Genomic DNA, 18538 nt, shown 5'->3' with positions numbered 1-18538 from the left:
GAAATTGCCGGGTCCTACAATAGCTCTGCCAGAGTGTCTTCCAAAGCAAATCCTCCGTTTTCCGCAAGTACATGGAGGTCCCAGCCCTCCACGTTCTGTTTCGGATCACCTTTTTATTACCCGTGTCTGCGGTTCTAGCCGTCCTAGGTGGTATCTCGTCGTCGTCTGATTTGCATTTCCCTCACGCCTAGTGGCAGAGTGTTCATTGGCCATTTGTATATCTCCTTTGGAGAAATTTCTGTTCAGATCCTTTGACCATTTTCTTTTCTTTTATTTTATTTGTTGTTAATCCTCACCCAAGGATATTTTTCCATTGATTTTTAGGTAGAGTGGAAGGGAGAGAAGGAGAGAGAAAAACATTGATGTGAGAGACACATTGATTGGTTGCCTCCCGCACGACTGGGGATTGAACCTGCAACCCAGGTACATGCCTTTGACCAGGAATCAAACTCATGACCCTTCAGTCTGTAGATCAATGCTCTAACCGCTGAGCCAAATCAGCCAGGGCTTGGTCATTTTATTTTATTTTTGTGTTTTAAATCCTCACCAGAGGATATGTTGTTATTGATTTTAGAGAGAGAGGAAGGGAGAGGGAGAGAAAGAGAAACATTGATGTAAGAGAGATACTTCAATCAGTTGCCTCCCTTACGCACCACAACCAGAAGTCAAACCCGCAACCCGGGTATGTGCCCTGACCAGGAACTGACCCAGGATCCTCCAGCGCACGGGACAACACGCCAGCCAACGGAGCCACACTGGCAGGGCTCCTTTGATCATTTTAAAATTAGGTAATTTGTCTTTTTATGATTGAGTCATAATTGTGCTTTATGTATTCTAGATATAATTCTTTTATCAGATATATGATTTGCAAATATTTTTTTTCTATTTATGTTTTGTCTTTTCACTTTTTTAATGCTGTCTTATCCTCACCCAAGGATATGTTTTTATTGATTTTAGAGAGGAAGGAAGAGAGAGAGAAAAAAACATCTATGTGAGACAGAAACATTGATCGGTTGCCTCCTGTACATGCCCTGACCGGGGAGCCAACCTGCAACCTAGGTATGTTCCCTGACCAGGAATCAAACCTACAGCCTTTTGGTGCACAGGATAATGCTCCAACCAACTGAGCCACCAGCCAGGGCACCTCTGTTTTCTTCTAAGAGCTTAATAGTTTCTACTCTTACATTTAGGTCTTTGACCAACTTTGAGTTACTATTTGTATATGGTGTGAGGTAGGGGTCCAACTCCATGTAGATATTTAGTTTCCCACCACCATCTGTTGAAGAGATTATTCTTTCCCCTCGAATGGTTTCGGCACCCCTGCCACAAATAGTAGCAAAGTTTTAAGCAAACAGAGCTGGGCGTAGTGGGACAGACTGCCGGCTGAGGTGTGGGTGCCCTGAGGCATGTGAGGTGGAGTGGCAGCCCTCAGGGCCGTGGGGTGGTCATGGGGGGAGGTAGGTGGATCCCCCCAAAGGCTGTCCAGACTTTCGTGGGGTGGTGGCAGGAGTGTGTGTGAGTCAAGTTGAGGAACCCTCACTTCAGGTAGCCTAGCTGCATTTGGGTCTGTTTCTTGACTGCGGATCAGTGGGAAATCAGTTTGAAAGATTAACTTGAAAAATCAGATTTCACTATTCAAATATGTTTCACTATTGAAACATCCATTACTGACGAATAAACTGGTCCTGAGAGCACCAGGGCCCAGCCCCTGACCACTCACGAGCCCTACGTGGCCGAGCCAGGTCCCTTGAAGAGCACTTTCCGCGGGACCCTGGCTGCCAGGCTGCCGTGGTTCCCTCCGACTGTGCCCATGAGAACTGCCCCGTGGGGTGCGGGGCCGAGGGAGATGGGGCCACCGTCCTCTCTCCTCCCCGTGACGCTGTTCCGGAGGTCCCTGCCTCCTTTAGTCTTTGGATTTCACACCAGATAAGTCTCTCCTAGTGAGATAGGACTCTTGGGTGGCAATTTAAAAAAAGTTTGTGTGTGTCCGTGTGAGACGGGGGAATGGAAGGGAGCAGGGGCTGCTTTGCGCAGCCTCTATTCTGGAAACCTTTATCCCCTTGAAAGCTGCAGCAGCATGGGGAGGGAAGACCATCGGCATCGCCGGCTTGGGCCCCACACAGCTGCCTCCTGGGACCGCTCGGCGCACCCACGCAGAGCCCAGCGTGGAGCCGGAGTCCAGAGGGCGCGAGGGCGGCTCCGAGGGTCTGTATGTTGGCATAGACCACGGAGTTCACACTCTAGGGGTCAGGGCCTTGTTCTAGTTCAAAAGAAACCGGAAATCCCAGCTTGTATGTGAAATCCCACAGGAAGGTTGGACGGCGGCTGTGGGGTGGACCAGTGTGTGCAGCGTGTGTGCGAGGTGGCCGCCACCCCCGTCGGGCAGCCAGGTTTCCTGAAACACACCTTTGAGCGGGGATCATGACACCTCCCTCTCTGCTCTGTGCTGACCGGGCCATGTCTGGTTTCTGAGATTGGAGGAGGCGGAGGCCTTGTCACAGTTCTGCCCTCTGTGCCCGGGAAGACCAAGGTCTCACGTAGGTACAGCAGAGAGCGGGCGCCCATCCCTCAGACGTGGGTTTGCCCAGCGTGGGTTCTGCACTGTCCTGCCCTGGGTTCTGCTCAGCTGGGCGGAACCCAGTGAGCAGCAGACCAGGAACCAGTGTCCTGGGTTCAAGTCATTGACACCAATCTGAGTAACTTTGGGCAACTAGGTGATGCCTCTGACCCTGATGGTGCGGTGGAGAAGTCAACACAGAGAGACCTTCGGGAACCACATAGCGATGCGTGCGTGTACCACTTCCCCAGAGGGGACTCAGGAAACACAGGCGACCCTTGAACAACATGGGGTTGAACGTCACCAGTCCACTTACATGTCGATTTTTTCAATAAGCCCTCTGTATCCCTGGGTTTCACATTTGCAGAGTCAGCCAACTGCAGGTAAAAACAGTACTTCTGATCCACAGTTGGTAATCTGTGGATGCTGAGGCTGTTTTATATAAGGGATATGTATATCTCCACCGGGTATGCTCAGCTGTGCAGGGGCAGGGCCCACACTGTCCACGGTTGACTAGATGCGCCAGCCACTGGGAGGCCATGACAGAGGTGCAGCTATGTAACCACGGGCGCCTGAAGAAGCAGACCTTCGTGCAGTTTATCACATGCATTAAAAATAACCATGTTTTGGGCCCTGGCCAGTAGCTCAGCTGGTTAGAGCACCATCCTGATACCAGGGTTCTGGGTTTGGTCCCCAGTCAGGGTACATGCAAGAATCAACCAATGAGCCCATAAATAAGTGGGACACCAACTCAATGTTTCTCTCTCCCTTTCTCTCTCACTCTAAGCTCAATCAATAAAATCAAAGCAAAACAAACCACGTGCTGGAGGACTCGCGAGGGCGCCTGGCTGGGAGCCGCCTGCTCGGGGCCTGACAGATGGAGGTCGCAGTGTTCCTCAAGAACCACAGCTTCGCACTCGGCTTCCACCACACGTGGGGTCATCGGGACGGAATTCACCCTCCCTCCTGAAATCGCTGCACAGGACAACGTACATGGAAAAGTGAAATAAACCAGTTTTCAAGGCATTGCTCCTTGGCCCTGCAGAACAGTGGTCCCTGAGAGAGGGGGGACCAGTGAGGTGAGCCCCAACATCGCCCATATTCCTCCGAAGTATGGCTCAGACGGTGTAGTTAGTGTGAGTGCGGGGGTGCACCTCATGTTTGGAGCTCCCCCACATCTTCCTGACATGTTCTCCACGGTCTGATAGCTCCCCACGGTGTGAATCCTGCCTCCAGTGTCGAATCCCAAAATATTAAATGCACAGCCTTCCTTGCTTTTAAGGTGCAAACACGCGAGGTAGGGGCTGGTGGTCATGTTTTGAATCTGAGCGGTGCCGTTTGCTGGTGTGGCCCGTGCTGGCGGGGCTGGGCGCCTGCCCCGGCCGTGGTCTTCCCATTCGAGATGGGACCAGGGGGCCGTCCCTGCTGGGTCCATTGCAAAGGGTGGCCCTGGTGGGCTCTTCCTCCAGCACTCGGTGATTTGCTGGGCTATCTTTATCCTGTAATGAGCAGTTTACTCCTGACACCAGCCAGGGGGGATCCTGGTGTGCAGGGCTGGGAACTCTGAGCAGGGCATTGCTCTAACTCCACAGGCTCGAGCAGAAGCCCAGCCTCCGGGAAGTGGCCCAGGGCGGGGACTCAGCAGGGCAGCAGCATCATGGAGCAGCCGGGCCCTTCTGTGACTCGTTGCTCTACACCACCTTCCCTTTTGCAGCCTGGAATCCAGTTCCTCCTCCCGTCTGTTGACATCTCATCTTTTCCCTCTGGTGCCCACAGGTCAGAGAGGCGGCTCTGATGCCGCCAGGACACCCAGATCCATTCACAGGAGCGGGCTTCTTGGAAGTGACTCCCCCCCCTCACTCCCTCGATGAGCAGTCGGAAAGAATTAGAATCGGAGGGGCTCTCCTTTTCTGCCTCATGTCCGTGCCCTGGCTTGGGCCCTCCAGTGCCCCGGACCCGGCACAGAGGCCGCTTTGGCTGTCTCCTGGGCACGCGCTAAGGCCCTGTCACGCGGGCATGGCAGCACTTCTGGTGCTTCTACCTGGACCTGTGCTGTGCTCTCCCGCCTCAGTGAAGGCCCCCAGAAGCCCGGCGCGGAGGGAGGGGCTGCTTGGGCACATTCCTTATTTTATCGCACCCAGGTGTGGGTAGCATTTGTAAAGTGCCACGTGGCCAATGTTACAGTACAGACCATAGTGGGCTATATGCCCTCATCACCAGATCAGTGTGGGATAATGCCTCCATCCTGGTCCCCTTGTCCCCAAGTGCCCTTCTCCTTGGAGCAGGAGACCCAAGGGACTGTTTCCTTGGATAATAGTTCCCGTGATGGGAGCACAGGTCAGGAGACCTGGTTCAGTATGGGGCAGTTGGTTGGGGTCATTTCCTAGTCACCTCCTGCCCTACAGGGCGGGTGAGATAGGGGTTCTGACCCATTCACCCCTTTGGCGTCCTGTGTGTGATCCCATCACTGGCCAGTAGGTGGCACAAGCTGCACACCGGCTGTGCTGCCTCCGGCTTCAGAGGAAGATCTAACCAGCCCGGTTCTGGCAACGCTTAATCACATGGAAGGAACATGCAATAACTACTGGAATTTCTGTAAACACGCATGCTAGGAGCAGCTGCCAGTGGGGATGAGGACAGAGGGAACACTGAGAGGTCTCCTGAGGACAGGCTATAAAAGGAACACCCTGCGGGTTTTTAATTTAAGAGCCTGCAGTTAACCTTTGTGACTCATCGAAAGGAACATTTAGAACCAGGATGGACAATGATAATGCATGTTGTGGCCTGTAACCTGGTCCTGGGTCTACCCTGCCCTGCCCCTCCCCCAAATGGCAGGTTTTTTTGAGGGGGAGAGTCCCTCCCTTAGGGCAGGGTGCCTGCCTCTCAGCCCTGCGCCCGGCGGCACCTTCTGAACTGGCCTGGACTTATTTTCCCATCTTTGCTCCTGGCAAGTTGTGCCTGGGGTTGATCCTTTCTTGGGAGAAAAGTTTACTTCAATTTCATCCTGCCATTAGTCAAACTGGCACCAAATGGATATGAAGCTGGAGGGGAGACACACCACGGCAAAACCAAAGCGGAATGTGGTCAGTGATGGGCAGCGAGGATCGGCTGTTTGTGTTTTAACATGTGTGGACACTAAACACTTGTGAATGTGCATGAGACCGACCACCCCAACCGTTTCCAAGTGCATGTTCAATGGCAGTAAGTCCGTTCACACTGTACAGCCGTCACCGTCTCCTCCTGTAAAACCGAAATTGTCCCCATGAAACATGCACGGCCCATCCCCCTCCCTCAGCCCTGGCACCACTGTCCCGCTTCCTGTCTCTATGAATTTGACTATTTTGAGTGCCTTACATAAGTGGAGTCATACAGTACTGGGCCTTTTGTGTCTGGCTTATTTCACTCAGCATGATGTCCTCAGGGCTCACTCAAGTGTAGCCCACGTCAGAGTTTCCGTCCTGTTTAAGGCCGAATAATATTCCATTGCACGTATAGACCATGTTTTACCTGTCGCCTGTCCACGGACAAGGGCAGGCTGTCATGTTTTGTTACTGTGAGCAATGCTGTTACGGCCACGGTGTACAAATATCTCCGAGAACTTACCTTCAGAGCTTTTGGGTTCTCGGTGTGGGATTGCTGGACCCTGTGTTAATTCTATGTTTAGCTTTTTGAGAAACTACCATATTGTTTCCATAGTGGTTGCACCATTTTACGTTCCCACCAACAGTTATTTTCTGTGGTGGTTGTTGTTTTAATAGTAGCCACCCTAATGGGCGTACAATAGTGTGTGGGCACAAAGTTTGCTTTTTTCTAGGGCTTTCTGTGGAGTGGGCTAGGCTCCCTGGCATCTTTGCGTGACGGTGGTGTGAGGGTAAAGAGGACGTTCCTGCCCCGCCGCCGTCTCTGCAGAGCCTGGCACACAGAGCCCCCGTGAGTGGGCACAGCGACCTCCTCCCCCGGGACGCCCTTCAGGGCGGCTTCATCTGGGGCTGTCTTAGGTCCCCGGCATTTCCTGAGGGTTCACCTGGCACTGCCTTGAAGAGGAAGCGGCTTCAGATCCTCTGAGGACAAGAGAGTCCCTCCCTGGAGGGTGGTAGCTCCCAGTTCTCTTGGGGTCACCTAGCATGATTGGTGGGGGTTGGCTGCTTATCTCTAGATCCATTTACTTAAACACATTCTTGGGCATGTCCAAGAGATACGCCCTGCGGCAGACACAAGCCGGTCGGGCAGCCTGCCCTCCCCTCGCGGACCTGAGCGCACGGAGGAGGCAGGCACGTGGTTGGTATAAAGTTTCTCCGGAAATGGCCGAGTGCTGGGCCTTGGGGCAGCGGGCGGTGCCCTGGGTGGGCCTGCGCCTGGGCCCTGCTCTCTGTCCTCGGCCAGTCCCTCCCCTCTCTGTGTCTCTGCTCCCTCATCTCCACCACGAGGGTGATGGCAGCGGTGCCGGAGGTGTCAGGAGGCTTGGATGAGCCAGGGATGCACGTAGAAGCATCGGGAACATCACAGGCCCTGTCACCGTCCCCCTGTGTCTCCCAGTCCTCTGCTCAGCACGGATGGGAGCAGAGTACTGCTGAGCCCAAGTTTGGGCCGAGAGACAGGAGCGGTGGGTGTGGGAGCTCAGGGGACAGTGACCACTGCTGGCAGGCGGACGGACAGACAGACATGCTCCCAGCAGTGGCCAGAGGCAGCGGCCGGGCTCCAGCTCCGGTGGGGACTCTGCCCCCCGGCGGGATAAGTCCTCCAGCAGCGGCCACTTCCAGGCTCACCCTGTTGGGCCTCGGGAAGGGTTCAACTTTCCTGGGGGGTTCTGCTCTGATTTCTGCTCCATTCCTGCAGCCGGTCAGTGGGTCTGCTGCCCAGGGCAGTTACAGCTCCTTCCGGGGCAGGAGAATGCCAGGCTTTTTTATTATTTTTATTTTCTTTATTGATTCGAGAGAGAGAGAGGAAGGGAAGGGGACAGAGAGAGAAACATCAATGAGAGAGAACATCAATCGGCCGCCTCCTGCACGCCCCCCACTGGGGATGGGGTCCACAACCTGGGCATGTGCCCTGACCGGGAATCGAACCAGCGAGCTCTTGGTGCCTGGGTCGACACTCAACCAGTGAGCCACACCGGCTGGGCGAGAATTTGTTTTATTATTAAAATAAAATGACATAATTTACTGAGAATTGTAAGCACTGAGGTGTTTGTTGGCTGATAATGTTGGGCTCTGTGTGTTCACGGCTCTAGGGAACGGAAGCGCACACTGTCGTTCCAGCAACAGTTCATAGTTTGCCTTTCCCTGATTTCATCGCACCCTCCCTGCATGACCTGCTGTGTGACAGCAGAACACCCTGCTCCCGATGGGGACACTGAGGCTGGGACGAGGGGTGCGGGAAGGCCCGGCACGTCCCTGACTGGCTCTTGTTGGAATGTGGGCAGCCCCCCTTCTGGGACAGAAGCCGAGTTTGGATCTCAGCTTTCGGGCAGGAGATTCGAAGCACAGCCTCCTCCTAGGGCCAGGGGCACACGGAGAGGCCCGGCCGAGCGCAGGGCCCCCGCACTCATGCTGCACCGCCCTCACCTCCATCCCGGGGTTCGCCCCTTCCCGGCTCACAGCCCTTCCTCGGGGACCGACCGAGGCCAGCCTGCCGGCGGGCCGTCTCCCCCCGGGGGGCTGAGGAGCAGAACACAGGGCCAGCCTGCCGAGGAGCCCTGGGAAACGGGAAGGCTGGGTGTTCTTTGCTGAGTCGGGCATTTTTTGCAGATTCACTGAAGTTTGGTTGTGGCTTCGAAATTGGGAATGTGGGTGGCGTTCAACCGAGACGAGGTGCCACGGTCGGGCGGGGGGCCCTCAGTCACCCTCGCCTGGCAGCTGCATCCTTTAATTAGGGGACGACTGTGGTATCGTTGGTGTTATTCAGGGGTTTGGCGTCAGGAAAATCTGCGATGATTTCTTTGTGACCTCACAGAAGTGGGTACCAGTGGTTAGCACGTAATGTGGTAGCGTCGGTTCTCCTGTGTTTGCCCGGCGGCTTTCCAGAAGGGCGGGGCCGTGGGAAGGGAGTGTGGGCAGTGTGCCGACCCGCAAACACCAGCCGTGGGCACCTCGTAGTCTTGCTCAAGAGTTTTCCCAGGCTCGCTGCTCGTGTAAACCTTCAGAAATGCCACAGCGAAGCTTCATCGTGGGCTCCTAAGAAAGAAGCCCCTGTTCTGTCTCCTAGTGAGGACGACAGAGGGCCCTGGTGCTCCAGGACTTGGCCAGAACCTCCAGGTGACGTGGCTCGGTCCTCACGTTGGCTGTGTTCCTGTTCCTCTTGGGTTCCACGGACTCGTCCTTCTCTGAATTACAGGTGTTTGTGGCTCATCCCCTCGGAGCGCTTCATGTTACGTCTCGCCGATCTGGAGATCACACTGGCTTTCTCTCGCTGTCCAGGAACTCACGGCGTTGATCCTCGAATCCAACGTTTTCCTCTGGGCACCTGGACACCTGCTCTGTCTCTGGCCGTGTTCCAGGTGATGCTGACCGAGTGACCGCCCAGGACACGCCCCTCTTCTGTGGTGAAGAAACGCGTCCTCTCTAGGGTGGAGCCCTTCGTGTCTGCTTGTCTTTCCTGGGGCGCATCCGCGGGTGGCCGTGGGCTCTGCTCTGGAGGCGTCTCACTGTCCCGGTGTGGCCCGCCCTGTTCTCAGAGGGACAGGTGGCCAGGATTTCCTCCCGGCCCCTCACTCCCTGGAACCATGCTTTCTGCAGGGACTCCCCTATGGCAAGGGCATGAAGGGAGGAGAGACACAGGGTTGGAAGACTGACTTTTTGGAGAACGGAGGGGGCACTCAAAAAACGTTGAGATAGAATTGACAAAAATACAACCAGCCCATGAAAGGGCACCCTGGGCGTACCCTGGTATTTACACATAGCCGTGTACCCGTCACCGCAATTAAGTACAGACACTCATCAGCCCAAAGAATTCCTCTAACCTCTCCGGAGTCACCCCTGACGGTGGCCGCCGCAGCCAGTGACCCGTTTTCTATCACTAGTTTTGCCTTTTCTGGAATGTCATCTTAATGAAATCCACCAATATTTGTGTCTGGCTTCTGTCACTCAGTCTAATCCATTGGGACCTGTCCACGTCGCTGCGCCAGGGTCAGGCCTTCTTACTGCAGAGGTTGGCATCACAGGGCACCACCGTGGGACCTCCCGTTCAGCCGCTGGTGGGCGTGCGAGCGGTTTCCAGTGGTTGGTAAGGACACACGGAGCCGCAGCGAGCAGCCACAGACAGGTCTTCATGTGGGCGTCTGTCTCCACCTCTCCTGGGCTGACACCAGGCGCAGATCTGCCGGGTCACAGGGCAGATGCACGTTCACTCTCTAAGGTGCTGCCCAACTCTCCTCCGCGGAGGTTGTAGCATTTTCAGCCCAGGACACGTAACTGGCCCTCCTGACACCCACTCTGTGCAATGGTTTAAGGAAGTTTCCTGGGTCCCACGTGCAGTTAAGGTAACACGGCTTCCAGGCAAAAGATGGTCACCTGCCCTGGCTGGTTTGGCTCAGTGGTTAGAGCATCGGCCTGTGGTCCAGAGAGACCTGGGTTCGGTTCCCGCTAACGGCACATACCTCGGATGCAGTTTGTCCCCGGCCCTGGTTGGGTCATGCGGGTGGCAGCCACTCGATGTGTCCCTTTCACGTCAATGTTTCTCTCTCTCTCTCTCCCTTCCACTCTATCTGAACAAAAACAAAAACAAAAAATGTCCTCAGGTGAGGATAAAAAAGCCCTGGCCGGTTTGGCTCAGCGGTTAGAGCGTCGGCCTGCGGTCCCGAGAGACCCGGGTTTGGTTCCTGCTGAGGGCATGTACCTTGGTTGCAGTTTGTCCCCGACCCTGGTCGGTCGTGCGGGTGGCAGCCACTCGATGTGTCCCTTCACATCGATGTTTCTCTCTCTCTCTCTCTCTTCCTCTCTCTCCCTCCCACTCTACCTGAACAAAAAATGTCCTCGGGTGAGGATAAAATATATATATATATATATATATATATATAGTCACCTGTCTGTGGATGAGACGACCCCAGTTCTGAGCTCTGTGTGCTGCACAAGGTTTGCGTCCTCCTGAGGAAACCGAGTGCGTCCACCGCAGCGCCATGGGAGTCAGGCCCCTGCGTGTCCTCGCAGCCCTCACGTCCCGGGTCTGTGTGTGCCTCACGAGCCAGGTTCAGGCTCGCCCTGGGCTGAGAGCACGCCTGAGAGCGGGAGAAGACCCTCCATGGCTCAGATGAGGTGGGAGGTGATCACGCACGGAGACCTGCACGGCACGCTGACCTTGCCCTGTCCTGCCCGTTATCCCATGAGCGGCAGGGGCGGGCAGGGGCAAGTTTCCATCCGAGATGACAAGTGTCTGGGCTGAGGAAGGCTGCTGTCGAATGCTTGGCTTGCGGTCGATGGCTGAGTGTCTCACACCTGATGACACTGACTCCCGAACCACCCTGGACCGTTGGCTCAGTGTCGGAGTGTCAGCTCATGAACCAAGGGGGTCTCAGGTTCGATTCCTGGTCAAGGCCACCTACCTGGGTTGCAGGTTCAATCCCCAGCCTGGTTGGGGTCATGCAGGCAACCAATCAATGTGTCTGTCTCACGTCGATGTCTCTCTCTCTCCCTTCCTCGCTCTTTAAAACGCAATGGAAAAATATCCTTGGGTGAGGATTAACACAAAAGAAAAGGGGGGGGAGGGGAGTTGTGGGGGTGGAAGCAGTGCTGGGCCTGGCTTCGGGCTAGACCTTCCTACGAGGTTTCCAGAGCCGATGGGCTTCGGAGGTCGTGGCAGCCCTTCCCAGTGTCAGGAAAGGCCGCCCCATCTGCTCGCTGCTGGGGGTGGAAACCCTGGCACCTGACACCTGACTCACATTGGGGCTCCCTCTGACATACCCAGAGTCCACCCACTTCCCCACTGGCAGGCCGAGCCACCGTCACGCCCACCCCGTCGGGACCACCGCACTCCCGCTTCTCCCTGGGCCCTCTGCCGGCCGCTTTGCTCATCCTCTCAAAGCAAGTCAGCTCGTTTCACTCCCCTGCCTTAAACACTCACATGGTTCCCCATTTCCCCCAGAACAGCTTTGCAAGTCTTTCCACAGCCCACAAGTCTCTGCACAATGTGGTCTGTGGTGCCCCTGGATCTTCACCTCTGACCCAGTCTACTCCATCCACACTCTCCTCCTTTGTCTAACTCCTTGACATTCCTTAAAAGCAAGTGCACACCTGCCCCAGGGCCTTTGCACTGGCTATTTTCTCTGTCAGGAGCACGTTCCTCCTGAGAGCTGCACGACTAGCCCTTTCCTTCCCTTCAGACCCCTCACCATAGAGGCTTTGCAGCGAACTACTAAAATGGTAGTTCCAGCCCTGGCCAATTCGGCTCAGTGGTTAGAGCGTCAGCCTGCGGTCCAGAGAGACCCGGGTTCGGTTCCTGCTAAGGGCACGTATCTCGGTTGCAGTTTGTCCCTGGCCTTGAATGGGTCGTGCAGGTGGCAGCCACTCAATGTGTCCCTTTCATGTTGATGTTTCTCTCTCTTTCTCTTCCTCTCTCTCCCTCCCACTCTATCTGAACAAAAAATGGAAAAATGTCCTTGGGTGAGGATTAAAAAAAAAAATATATAAAATAGTAGTCCCATCCTTTTTCTTTTTCTTTTCTTTCTTCCTTTTTTTTTTTTTTTTTTGATACGTGTCCCTATTGGGAACCAAACCCGGGACTCTCTGGTCCACAGGCCGACACTCCAACCACTGAACCAAAGCAGCCAGGACCTTTTTCTTTTTTCTAACCAAGAAATAAGCCTCACATTATGTGATCTTTATTAAAATACCAAAACACAGGAAAACTTTGAATAAAACGTTTCTATTTCAGAAACTTGCTCAAGCATTTAACAAAATGTCTAGTTCACTTGGGTTTATGGGAGAATTTCATTGCTTTGCAGCTTCACTGGGAGGCAGAGAGGCCAGCTGCTACCCAAGGCATCGGGGGAGCTTGCAGTAAAGTTACCCTCGGTCACCTTCCCCCTTAGCAAACCTGCCTGTTTGTCAACCATTTCCTTGCTCTTGAGGAAGTATGTGAGAGCAAAGCACTTGTCTCATTTTCTGATTATCACCAGGGCCCGCCTGGAACAGGGCTGGTGTTGGGAAGCCGTTTATGAGTATTTGCTGCATGAATTAATCTGTCAGTGGTGCTGGGCCCTGGACTGGGCAGACACTGAGCAGCTGTGGTAATCTAGGCAGGCAGGAGAAAGGCAGGGGCTGGAGGGTGGCCTGGGGCTATGGAGGCAGGGAGGAGTGTGGGAGGGTTAGGCTGCAGGAGGGATGCTGGCCAGGCTGCGGATGACTCGCTGTACTGGCTGTATTTCAGATCCAGCATATGATTAACCATTGGTTTTCTGATGTCTGGAGTCTGGCCTACTCCTTTGTCCTGTGATCCCCGCCCCAGTTCCTCAGCTCTCACTCTGACCCAAGTGGCGAAGCCTGAGCTTGGAGACTGACCGTAGAGGAAAAGTCAGAGTCTCTTTAAAGCTAAGTGGGGAAGAGCAGCTGTGTTGGAGCTGGGATACGATAAAATGTAAAGGTGTGTAAGGTACCGACTTGTACCTGGGCATTTGAATTTCTTTAAAATTTTCTCTCAGTAGTATTTGGCCACTTTAAATTGGTAATTTAAACACAGCTGATGTGGTTCAGTGGTTGAGCGTCGACCCGTGTTCCAAGAGGTCACCAGTTCAATTCCCAGTAAGGGCACATGCCCAGGTTGTGGGTCAAATCCCTGGTGGGGGGCATGCATGAGGTGGCCAATTGATGTTTCTATCTCTCTCTCCCTCTAAAATTATAAAGAAAAAATTAAAATAAATAAATAAATTGGTGATTTAATATTATGTTTACCCACCTCACAACAAAAGACTCATGTAGGTTGAAAGTGAAGGGATGGAAAAAAATCTTCCAAGCAAATGGAAAGGAAAAAAAAGCTGAGGTAGCAATACTCATATCTGATAAATTAGATTTCAAAATGAAGACCATAACTAGAGATAAAGAAGGCCACTACATAATATTGAAAGGATCTATCCAACAGGAAGATATAACCTTGGTAAACATATATGCACCTAATATAGGAGCACCAACATATATTTAAAATCTTCTGGAGGACTTCAAAGGAGAAATTGACAGCAATACAATCATAGCAGGGGACTTCAATACTCTGCTGACATCATTGGTTAGATCTTCTAGACAAAATTAACAAGGAAACACAGACTCTAAATGAAGCACTAGATCAAATGGATTTAATAGATATCTACACAAAATTACATCCCAAAATTATATAATTCACATTCTTCTCAAGTGCACATTGGACAGTCTCAAAGATAGACCACATGTTAGGGCAAAAACTAAGTCTCTACAAGTACAAGAAGATTGAAATCATATCAAGCGTCTTCTCAGATCACAATGGCATGAAACTAGAAATCAATTGCAACAAAACATGCAAAGACATTTGAAAACATGGAAGCTAAATAGCATGTTATTGAACAATGCATGGGTTCAAAGAAAAATTATAAACTTCCTGGAAACCAATGAAAACGAACACACAACACCACTAAATCTATGCGATGCAACAAAAGCAGTTCTGAGAGGGAAGTTCATAGCACTACAGGCCTACCTCTAGAACAAAGAAAAATTTCTAATTGACTACCTGACCTCACAACTCAAAGAACTAAAAAGCAAACAAAAAGAAAACCCCAGAGCAAGTAGAAAGAAGGAAATAGTAAAGATCAGAGCAGAAATAAATGACATAGAGACCAAAAAAAAAAAAAAAAAATTTCAAAGGATCAATGAAACAAAGAGCTGGTTCTTTGAAAAGATAAACAAGTTGATGGACCCTTAGCTAGACTCACCAAGAAACAAAGAGAAAGAACCCAAATACACAAAATCAGAAATGAAAGAGGAAAAGTAGTAACTGACACCACAGAAATACAAAGAAAGGATTGGTAACAAATATAAACAATTATACGGCAACAAATTGGACAATCTAAGCAAAATGGACAAACTTCTAGAAATACATAGTCTCCCAAAACTGAACCAGGAAGAGATAGAAAACTTGAACAGACCAATAACAATGAAGGAATTTAAAGATGTAATCAAGACTCTCCCAGCAAACAAAAGCCCAGGCCCGGACATCTTCATGGGGGAGTTTTACCAAGCATTCAAAGAAGAACTAACACCCATTCTCCTCAAACTATTCCTAAAAATTCAAGAAGAAGGAAGACTTCTAAACTCGTTTTATGAGGCCAGCATAATTCTAATTCCAAAACCAGAAAAAGACACACAAAGAAAGAAAACTACAGGCCAATATTCCTAATGAACATAGGTGCCAAAATCCTGAAAAAAATACTAACAAATTGGACCCAGCAATATATCAAAAAAATTATTCACCATGACCAAGTGGGATTCATCCCAGGGATGCAAGGCTAGTACAATATTCACAAATCAATAAATATGATACACCACATAAACAAAATGAAAGATAAAAACCATATGATCATATCAATAGATGCTGAAAAAGCATTTGACAAAATGCAGCACCCATTTCTGATAAAAACGTTCAGCAATTTGGGAATAGAGGGATCATATCCAGACATAATAAAGGCCATATATGAAAGACCTACAGCCAACATCATACTCAATGGACAAAAACTAAAAGCATTTCCCTTAAGAACAGGATCAAGACAAGGATGCCCACTTTCACCACTCTTATTTAACATAGTACTGGAAGTCTTATCCACAGCAATCAGACATGAAGAAAAAATAAAAAGGATCCAAATTGGAAAGAAGGAAGTGAAACTGTCATTATTCGCAGATGACATGATATTATACATAGAAAACCCTAAAGACTCCATCAAAAATCTACTAGACTTAATAAATGAATTTGTCAAAGTAGCAGGATACAAAATTAATGTCAAGAAATCAACAGCATTCTTATACACCAATGATGAACTCACAGAAAGAGAAACTAAAAAAAGTAATCCCATTTACCATTGTGGCAAAAAAAATTAAGATACCTAAGAATAAACTTAAGCAAAGAAGTAAAGGACCTATTTACAGAAAACTACAGGACATTGAAAAAAAGAGAGGAAGATATAAAAAAGTGGAAGCACATACCTTGTTCATGGATTGGAAGAATTAACATCATTAAAATGTCCATATTACCCAAACCAATCTAAAATTTGATGCAATCCCCATCAAAATACCGACATACTTCACAGAACTAGAACAAATACTTCAAAAGTTCATATGGAACCAAAAACAACCCCAAATAGCCATAGCAATCTTGAAAAAGAAGGATAAAGTAGGCAGGATCACAATACTGAATAGCAGGTTATACTACAAAGCTACTGTAATCAAAACAGCCTGGTACTGGCACAAGAACAGGCACATAGATTAATGGAATAGAACAGAGAACCCAGAAATTGACCCAAAACATTATGCTCAATTAATATTTGACAAAGGTGGCAAGAGCATACAGTGAAGAACCTCTTTAATAAATGGTGCTGGGAAAATTGGACAGCTACATGCAAAAAAATAAAACTAGACCATCGACTTACACCATACACAAGAATAAACTCAAAATGGATAAAAGACTTAAATGTGACTCATGAATCCATAAAAATCTTAGAAGAAAATGTAGGCTACAAAATTTCAGACATCATACACTGCAAAATTTTCATTGATATATCACCTAAGGCAACAGAAACAAAGGAGAAAATGAACACATAGGACTATATCAAACTAAAAAGCTTCTGCACAGCAAAAGAAACAACCATTAAAATGGAAAGGGATCCCACTGTATGGGAGAGCATCATTGCCAATGATATATCAGATAAGGGGTTAATTTCCAAAATATATAGAGTACTCATACAACTCAACAAAAGGAAGACAAAGAACCCAACTGAAAAATGGTCAGAGGAGCTAAATAGACACCTCTCCAAACAGTACATACAAATGGCCAAGACACCTATGAAGAAATGCTCAACATCACTAATCATCAGAGAGATGCAAATTAAAACAACAATGAGGTATCACCTCACACCTGTCAGAATGACCGCCATCAACAAATCATCAAACAACAAGTGTTGGTGAGGGTGTGGAGAAAAGGAGACTCTAGTGCACTGCTGGTGGGAATGCAGACTGGTGCAGCCACTATGGAAAACAATATGGTGTTACCTCAAAAAATTAGAAATTGAACTGCCATTTGACCCAGTGATCCCACTTCTAGGAATGTAACCCTAAGAAGACTGAAACACCAATTAGACAGAATATATGTACCCCCATGTTTGTAGCAGCACTATTTACAATAGCTAAGATCTGGAAACAGCCCAAGTGTCCATCAGTAGATGAGTGGATAAAAAAGCAGTGGTACATATACACAATGGAGTACTATGCAGCTGTAAGAAAGAAAGATCTCTTATCCTTTGAGAGACATGGAGGGACCTGGAGAGTATTATCCTAAGTGAAACAAGCCAAGCAGAAAAAGACAAATATCATATGATCTCACTTATTTGTGGAATATAATGAACATAACAGTCTGAGGAATGGGGTAGTCCCAGAGACGTGGCAGTGGGGTACAGACTGACAATCCCCAGAAGAGGGGCGGGGATGGGGGGAGAGGTAAACCACAGAACTTATATGCATAACAGATGAACAACGAAGCTGGGGATTGGCAGGGAGGGAGGAGCAGGAGGGTGTCAATGGGGGAAAAAGGAGAAACATCCGTAACAAAAATAAATTAATTAATTAAATTTAATTTTAAAAGTATTATGTTGAGTTTTTAATATGTGGTTTGTTTCCATGGAGGTGTGGCGTTGTCTGCCAGCCTGTGTTTTGGTTATCCTAAGTCCTGGTCACGAGGCTGTCACTCGGGCATCAGCGATCGACTTGCTGGAAGCCACGGAAACTGCCGGTAGGGAGCCTAGGAGATGTTAAGAAAAATTATCCCAAACTTGGAAATAAGGATGAAAGATGTCTCCATAGCCTCTCGGGTCATATAGGAAGAAACTGCTTTGTGAGGTATCACTGTTCTGGGGGGAGAAACCCAAGGTGCCTGAGTGGCGGGGTCACATCACTGAGCAGCGGGTGTGGCCGGGGACTTGGGGCCACAGCTTTCCAGAAATTGCCTTGTTTGCCTTTCCTCAGGCCAAAGTTGAAACAGCTTTCTGTACTAAGAGCCTTTGGAAGTGGTTCTTGTTTTTCTAAAACTTAACCAAACATAAAAACAAAACCACCTGTAAGAAAAATTAAACCAAGGACACTGGGCTCTACTCCAGGTCAGTGGGCTGTACGTTCTGTGGCTCCCAGGGCGCGGCTGGGGCTCAGGGTGGCGTGGGGCCGGGACAGAAGCTGCAGCTCCCAGTGGGGTTTGTCCTGGGGGAGCGGGTGTGTTTCCAGACAGAGCCGGGCCAGGCTGGCAGGCTGGGCTACTCTGTGAATTCACAGATGGGCTGTCCTGAGATTAGGAGAATCATGGAACTGCTGCTTTGTCACACGCCTTCTCTTTCTCAGGACTACAACTCTTACCGGTGTTCGCCTCCTGGGTCTCATTTAAGATGCTCCTATTTAGGAGGGACCTTGGCTGGGAGCTGTGCCCATGGGTGCGGTGTCTCCCACCTGTTGTATTGTTTGCTTCGTGGAAGGTGGGCTGGCTCGTGTCACTGACTCGGCTCAGCGGGAACCGGTGCCCTGGCAGGGACGGGGGCGGCGGGGCTGTCATTCTGAAATGAGTATGTGCCCTTACCTGGTCAGGTAGGACACAGCTTCTCGTACTAACCACAAGTGGGTTTTGAATGGGCTAAATGAAGGGGATCAGTTTCTCTCCCCTTTGGCACCCCTTCCCAGGCTGACTTCCCGGTGCACCTTCGAGTGTGCTTTCAGACGGGTAGCGCTGCAGAGGGGCCAGTGACAAGAGAGCGCCGGGAACGCTGCTCGGGACGGTGAGTCT

The sequence above is a fragment of the Molossus molossus genome, unplaced genomic scaffold (genome assembly GCF_014108415.1).
Source record: "Molossus molossus isolate mMolMol1 unplaced genomic scaffold, mMolMol1.p scaffold_m16_p_15, whole genome shotgun sequence".
Lineage (NCBI taxonomy): Eukaryota > Metazoa > Chordata > Mammalia > Chiroptera > Molossidae > Molossus > Molossus molossus.
The sequence above is the reverse complement of the archived record's forward strand: the minus strand, read 5'-3'. Positions refer to the sequence as shown.